This window comes from Cygnus olor, chromosome 11 (genome assembly GCF_009769625.2).
Source record: "Cygnus olor isolate bCygOlo1 chromosome 11, bCygOlo1.pri.v2, whole genome shotgun sequence".
Classification (NCBI taxonomy): domain Eukaryota; kingdom Metazoa; phylum Chordata; class Aves; order Anseriformes; family Anatidae; genus Cygnus; species Cygnus olor.
This window is the reverse complement of record NC_049179.1, coordinates 18,173,617-18,181,251: the sequence shown is the minus strand read 5'-3', so window position 1 is coordinate 18,181,251 and position 7,635 is coordinate 18,173,617.

Sequence of the window (7,635 nt, the reverse complement as noted above, 5' to 3'; positions counted from 1 at the left end):
TGATGAGGGAAGATGTCTTGATTTAAGAACACAGACATTACTAGAAAGGGAAAAAATAAAAGGGTCCCTTACTGCTCCGACATATCAAAAGCAAACTAATGAACCACCAGTTCATAGAACGACCCTGCTCTTCATTTCAGAGCCAGGCTAGCCTTCTGTGTTAAGGACACTGAATAACAAGAGCAAGAACAAACAGAAAGAACCCTTTCCCCCTGCCCAAAGTAAATTTTGAAATGAAATCATTTAAAAACTACACCCTTCTGCCCTACTTTAAGGTCCACATAAGAACAGATGAAAAGTTTTGTTCCATTGGCAGAAGCAAGGCTTTTGATCCTCAAAGATCTCTTAATCGCTTTGCACATCAGTTCTTTTCATTATTTCAAACACACTTGAAGACAGCTACTTTTTTCTCTTCTTCCACCCCACCCCCCAAAAAAAAAAACTTTTCTGTGTTTGGGCCACTTCCCACCCAACTGTGGCAGTATGGCAGAAAGCTGCTTGTTCTTTATACACTGCAGGTTTCAGTACATATACTTGCTGATCTGCCTCAGACAAGTCTTGAAAAGCACCGTCTTTGCAAGTAATTGCGCTAGCTCACAGCATCCACCTCTTCACCCTCCTGGTGCTTCAGAAGAGTTCCAAGGAAGATTATATGCTCCTGGTTAAAAAAAGAAAGTAGTTGTTGGTGGCACTGTTGTTGTGCTGTTTTTCTGTTTTCTGTTTTTTTTTTTTTTTTTAAAGCTTGACTCAGAATTGGAATCTTGGTCACATCAAACTGAACTTAATTCAGGGTTTCTCCAAAATTTCATGCCTCTGCAATTCCAGTAAGTCAAATACTACAGCAAATCACCAGTATTGGACAGCACTCTGCCAGAATTCACAATAACCGGGGCCTTCTCAGCATTCCAGTAAGTGAGACGAGTGCTTAACTGGACTCAAAGCATTCCAACAACTATGTACAGTATCCTTTATTTTTTTATTAAGTTGTTCTTGCTCCTGGTTTTTGGCTCACTACCCAACTGAAAGGGTAGAGACTTTTTGAAACAAAAGCATTACTTTTGTTCTTTGTCCATCAAAGACTTTGATGCAAGCAAGCTCTTAAGAACTGTAATACAAACTATAGATAGAGATCAGAGGTGGAGTCAGAGCTAGCCAGCAGACAGGCTGTAGGGGGGGGATAGATGGATAACACCAAAACCAAAGCCCACCTGGAGAGCTGCATGTAGGCAGCAGCGCAACAGTTGAATGTGCAGAGCCAGAGGCATTGTTTAGGCAAGTGGGTGGATGCTTTCTGAGCCAGCTTCATCTACTCAAATGGTGTCAAAGCCATTGTAAACCGCCTTGTGAAATTCTGGTCACAAAGCAATCCAGAGCTGAGGAGGGCCAGCAACAGAAGGCTTCTGGCTGCACCAGCACAGAGGCGGCGGATGCTGTGTCACGGAGCAAGGTGCAGGTAACAACCGTACGCTGCTCGGCAGGAAACCTCGCTCCTCCAGGCCAGTCAACGCTGCCAGCCTGAGACCCTTGGGCAGCTGGGAAGGACGCTGTCTCCATGTGATCTGGGTTATCAGGCAGACTCCTCCACGTTCCCATCATTAACAAGAGGAAAGGCTGTCTTGCTGGCAGGCGTCAGAAAACCTGACTTGAACTTCTGCCCCCTGCATGCAGCTATCAAACAGTTCAGTCTCTCTGAGCCTCCTTTTTCCTTGCCTACTCTCTTTTTCCTGCGTTTATACCCTAAAGGCAGGGAAAGTCTGTCTATAAATACATACGGTACATAGCACCACATCACTTGTACTGGTATTTGGGCTTTCAAATTCAGCCACAGTAAAACAACATTTGGATCCTGGTCATTTATTCCACTGTACCAGATGAGTCAGATGAAACCAGCTGAGACCACACTGGCCACCACTGCCCCGCAAACCGCTCCATGGGCATTGAAGGGAGATGACAAAACAGATCCCCGTCTGACAACTGTCCTCCAGCGCTGCAGGCTTGTGGCTATCTCACAGGGAAAGAGCAGTGGCCAACACCAAGCCCACGCAGACCTCCCAAAGACCGCACACGTCCACGCAGCACAGGAGAAAGCAGACCTGGAAAGATGAGCTCTCCCCTCAGCAGCTGCTGGGAGCAGACACTGCCCAGCACAACATGCCTTCCAGCCCTTGCCGGAGCACAAAGCTCAGCAAGACAGGGCTAAAAGGAAACCAGGGACTCTAGCCACCTCCTGACTAGCTCTGCACAATGGAAATGCCAGACGCAGGCTGACAGCTAGCGTGTGGCAGGAGGAAATTGCTCTTAAGAACCTCCCAAAGGACAGAGCTTCCTCACCTACACGGTCACAGGGGTTACTTGCTGTAGGTGGCTCCGTTTTGCAACACCTTCCTGCAGCTCAGTCCTGTGTCTGCCGCAAGCCACAGATGGGTCCTGTGCATGGCGGGGATTTCTTTATTTCTGTATGTTATACCTACCGGTGCCTTGCTGCTTGCAGAGTAATTACCAGTCCTGTCCTTCCCAGTGCACGTTGTAACATTAAACCTTGTATTACTTGGCAGCAAGAGCTCACTTTTCAAGCAGCTGTGAGAAAGAGACCCCTCAACGGATGCAAATAAACACGATCATATTTTTAATTTAATTAAAACAAACAAGTAGTGTTCCAGGCTGTGCAGTACATATCCATCTCCATAAAACTCAATACAGACCAAAGGAGACCTTCTGGCCTCTCTGATGCTCTAGGAGATGCCTGGTTTTACTCTTAGTATTGCACATTAATAGAGAGAGAAAACTTCAGGAGCATCCCTGACTCCTTTTTGCTTACCCCCTGAGAAATCTGAGGCCAGCTGCAGAGGTGACCCTTTCCACTGAAATAAACCCAACTTGCTGGAGATGGAATTAAACCTATAGAGAACCTCAACTACCAGCTAGGTCTGACTAATTTTTGACCACTGTGTCGTCCCTCACAGCAAGAGGAGGCTTGTAAAGAACACACCTGGAAGCTAACTCACAGCAAACGCAGATGGCTATTTCCCCAGTAGCAGGTCTGAATGCCCAGCAAATTTCCACCCTAGCTGACCTAATTGCTGATGGCAGTAGTCTTACTTCTATCAACGGAGCCCAGTGCTACAATTCACATCTGTGATGACCTCACCTAGCACTGGTTCTTGGAAACACACAAGCAGTGACAGATAGACTGATGAAATGCCTGCAGGCCTGGCGTCACCACGTTGCTGCTTCGCACACAGCTACAGCAATAGCAGCAGCAGATGGAGCAGAATTGTTCAAACAGCAGAGCTAGTCTTTCCTTAGGAGACATACGGCTCCAGCAGCAGATGAAAACAACCAGGGAGGGGGGTTAAGGAGAGCAGTCCTGTAACATACGTGAGAAACATGCAAGGCTGAGCAGTGGCTCTGTATCTTCTGTTGTTCCTGGCATGGCAGTGTGTTAGATATACAACTTTTTTCACGTAGGCCCAACTTGAAATGAAACACCTGATAGGTAAATATTTCAAACTACATCCTCAAGATAGTGTAGACAGCCAGAAGTCTGGGTCCTACAGTCTCTGGCATGGTGCAGATCTCCGCCACAAAGTAAACCCCGAAAGGTGAAGATGCACCACATATGCACAAAGCTGCCAACATAGATGTGCTCATGCACACTTCCCGTCTACGCAGAGATGTCAAGAGAAGAGCTTTTTGAGTTAGAAAGGTAGGCAATGAAAGAATTTTAAATTTGTGTTGTCCCCTAGCATATAAACTATATATTTTTTAAATACATGTATATAGTTTTATAGAATGTTATTTGGTATTTTTATAAATATTTTTATATATGTTTGCATATATAAATAAAATACAGAATAGAAACAGCACAAGGACCTACACTTAGGAGCACTTGGCTTAGTTTATGTCCCTCCCATACACTTTCTGTAAAGTTCTAGTAAACCTATTGTACATCTCTCTCAGGTTGCTTTGTTACATTCATAGAACAAAAATAGTAATTCTTCACCTGTTTCTGGTTAGGATCCACTTACATCAGCATCTATCAATGGAACAGTTCAGACCACTAATTTCTCTGTAAGCTAAATATTGCCACTAGTGCCACAGGAGAGTGGTGAGGGGTTGTCATTTGGAGAATGATGTGGTCATTCGTATCATGGCTCTTTCACATCATGCTAGACTAATATGATTGGGGCAAAGAAACACATTGCAAATTCACAAACTCAGGATACTGCACTCTGAAGCTGATCAGTGTAACTGGGTGGATTAGAAGGCTTTGCTGTGGAGTTTGGAGACTTGAGGCCAGAGTTTTCTTTACTGCCTCCTGCAGATGCTTTAACAGAAGATTGTTTCCAGTACCTCTGCCCACCAGCTTTTCCCACTTCAGCCCATAGCTTGTGGGAGATTTGTGCAAGAAACCAATCTGCTATTCTAATGCAACTCAAAGCCAGTTCCTTCAGTGGACAACAGCGTCAGAGCAAATTTTGTATCTGTTTTCCCAAGGTCCCTTCTCTCAAACAAATAAACAAAAAAAACACTTGTTTTCGCAGAGCTTGGGTTAAACAGCCAGTCTTGGAAATGTACTGAGTGGAGTGATCCTCCAGCACCACCCAAAACTACCCAGCAAATGAAAACTCGCCAAGGCTATTAATTTGACAGCTGGGGGGGGGTTGAAATGAAACCTATTGCTACCATCTGCACAAAGGAAACAGAGGCAAAAGAAAAACCCTGCTGAGTGAGCAGAAAGAGAGGTTCAGAACAGCAGAGACAACACAAACCATATGACACACTTGTTAGACCTCCTCCCTCCTTTCTTCTCCCACACTAAATGCTGCAGGACAATGATCAATCTATTCAACAGAAGCCTAAAACAAGACCCTCAGGACTGCCAGTGGTGCAGGTCTCTGTTTTCTGACAGATTCTGGCACATGAGGGCCCCACTCCCTGGTCAACCTCTGAGACAACAGAAGTAGTTCACATACTCTGAACTCCATAGATGGTTTGGATCTAGAAGACCTTCTGCAAGCTGCAGTGGTCATGAAAACCATTCTCACAGCTAGAATTTGGGATGCATCACATTTTTACTGCTGTTTGTACTGCTCAGTGTGTGAACCAGAGTAAACAAATGAACTTTCCAAAATAAAGGCAATTTCAAAGGAGCTTGATTTAGTGCAAGCCTTTTATTCAACTAATTTTACCCCAAAGGCAACAGTGGCTACAGCATGTGCTACTTCACAGGTGAAGCAAACATCTATCACAGTTACCCTCCTTCCACAGTGGGGGTTAATCTGCAATCAGCTCTAATCAAACAGCTCTATCTGTGGAGCTGGTCCCTACAGCCACACCAACATCTTGGGCTGGAAAGCTGGCAGGAATACCTTGGTAGCGCACCAGGAGGCTCTGGGAATTTCATTACATTTTCCATTCACCCAGCATGTCTCCGGAAGGCCATCTACAGAAGAGAACAGAGCTAGCATTTGCCGCCCAACCCTCCGGAGTTTCTCCTTTTACACCCACTGCCAAAGCACAAACGTCCTTACTGTAAGCCAGATTCTGATCATCTTTATTCCTGGTAATATCTGCTACAGACTCCTGCCCTAACATCTACTGACCAGCAACTCAGAGGGAGCAAGCCCTTCCTGCCACCTCCAGAAGTGCTCAGCACCAGTTCTCCTTGGCCTCAAGCTTCAGCTGCAAGAAGAAAAACATTCTGGTGCTGTCCATGGAGGAGTTTGGCTGGCATCCTCCCTCTGAGGCTGGGCAGCAGCTCTGGCACATGTCTAGGCTTGCTGCAGTCCATCTCTCGACTGACACTCGCAATGGTGCTGTGGAGTCCAGCCTGTGCATCTGGCTTTTCACTCAAGCTTCTAAAGAAACTGCAATTAGCAGAGCTGGCAGTGGCAAGGGGTAAAGAATTTATCAGCTCTGCAGTTCATTTTAGAGAGGGCACATGGAAAATGCAACTCAGCTGGCCTCACTCATCTCCTCATCTGAGCAGATGTGAGGATATCCGGTAACCTTGTTGAAAACAGGCTCACCTGGAGAGGTTCAGAGCTTTGTACTAAAACCTGAGCTCTTCCAAAGAACGGTTTTCACTTGGTGACTGCAAAATTCTCCTCGCAAGCAAATAATCCTTCTGCAAACAACAGACCACCAGCAAGGTCACACACAGAAAGAGACATTTCTGTGCTGAAAGCATACACTAAGAATGTCTGTACATGCCCCAAACAGGAGGGAAAGGTGCAAGACCCAGGAATCATGACTCCAGCGTCTGATAAAGACCATTCCCCCGTTACAGGATAATATATGTCACCTTTTCAGTATGTTCACAAGACCTCTGGGAGCTCAGCAACAGCCAGGCAGACATCCCGCCCCAGGCATCAATACACCACTACGGACAGTAATGAGGAGATCAGGGTTTGGTGCAATCCTGTACTCTACTTTACAGCAATTGTCTGAAAGAGAGGTGACACTGAACCCCAGGGGTTGCCAAGAGAAGTCACAGCAGTGTGCCCTGAGATGACAGACAGCTGTGGCGTAAGCAAACCTCTCTGCAGGACTGTCTAACTCCAACTTAACATTGAGCTTCTGTTTCAAGTCAGATTTTCCCCTGATGTGCCTCATCCTGCCCAGAGACAAAAATAGAGAAAGTGAGAAAACAGACCTTTATTACCAACTGCAATCCCCACTGCCCAGCAACCAGCACTGCACTCCATGTTAACCTTGCATAAAGAGAAAATAATGAAACCCAACAACCCGCACTACCCACAAAATAGAATATAGACAACACAAGCCTAATTTATGCAGCTGGGGCAGCAATCACCATGTGCCTGCAAGCTGAGCAGAGCAGAGCTGCAGTCCTTGTCCTACAGACACTTTCTAACCTCTGCTCCTGCTCTGACTGATCATGCTCCAGCGGTGCTGATGCAGGAGGTGAGCGTGCTGCAGGGTGAGCCGTGTCACCAGGTAAGCTGGGGCTGCGAGGCCAGGTCCCCTGTCTGTCCTGCTGAATAGGATCACTCCCTTCCAGGGCTCCTTGATTCTTATCTATTCAGAGTTGACTGATTTTTTTTCCCTGATGGAAAAGAAAACAAAAGGTAGTGGATATGATGATGACTATAAAGCTGTAGTTATATAGGAGTTAATTTGCCAGCCAGCCGCCAATGTCGAGGGGAACACAAGGACTGCACCCTGCTGCTGGCATTGCCTACCATAATTATCCTTAACCAAATCGTGGTTACACCCTGTTCCATACAACACTGGATTTCCATCAGATCCAAACATCTCAGACAGATGCAGGGCCTGTTTCCGTCCCTGTTGATGTCCCCAGCATGACTTTTAAGGGTCCGAAGTGCAAACAGAACTGCTTATGTGACCTTGGTATTTAACAAATGATTTGGATGAGCCAAGGTAAATAGGCACCATGGAAAGCAAAGGAGCTGTTCTGACTGAAGGAGCACATTATGCCCTCGCATTATTTTATGAGGAGCACATTAGCCCTGAAGGAAAAGTGTGATGTGACGAATCTCCAGTCACTATAAAAAGGGCTGGTCTCTAGAAGGAGACAAATGAGTATCATCCTGTCCACCAGAGATACTCACCCATTCTTCCCCCACCCATGAAATTCACTGAGAAAGGGCA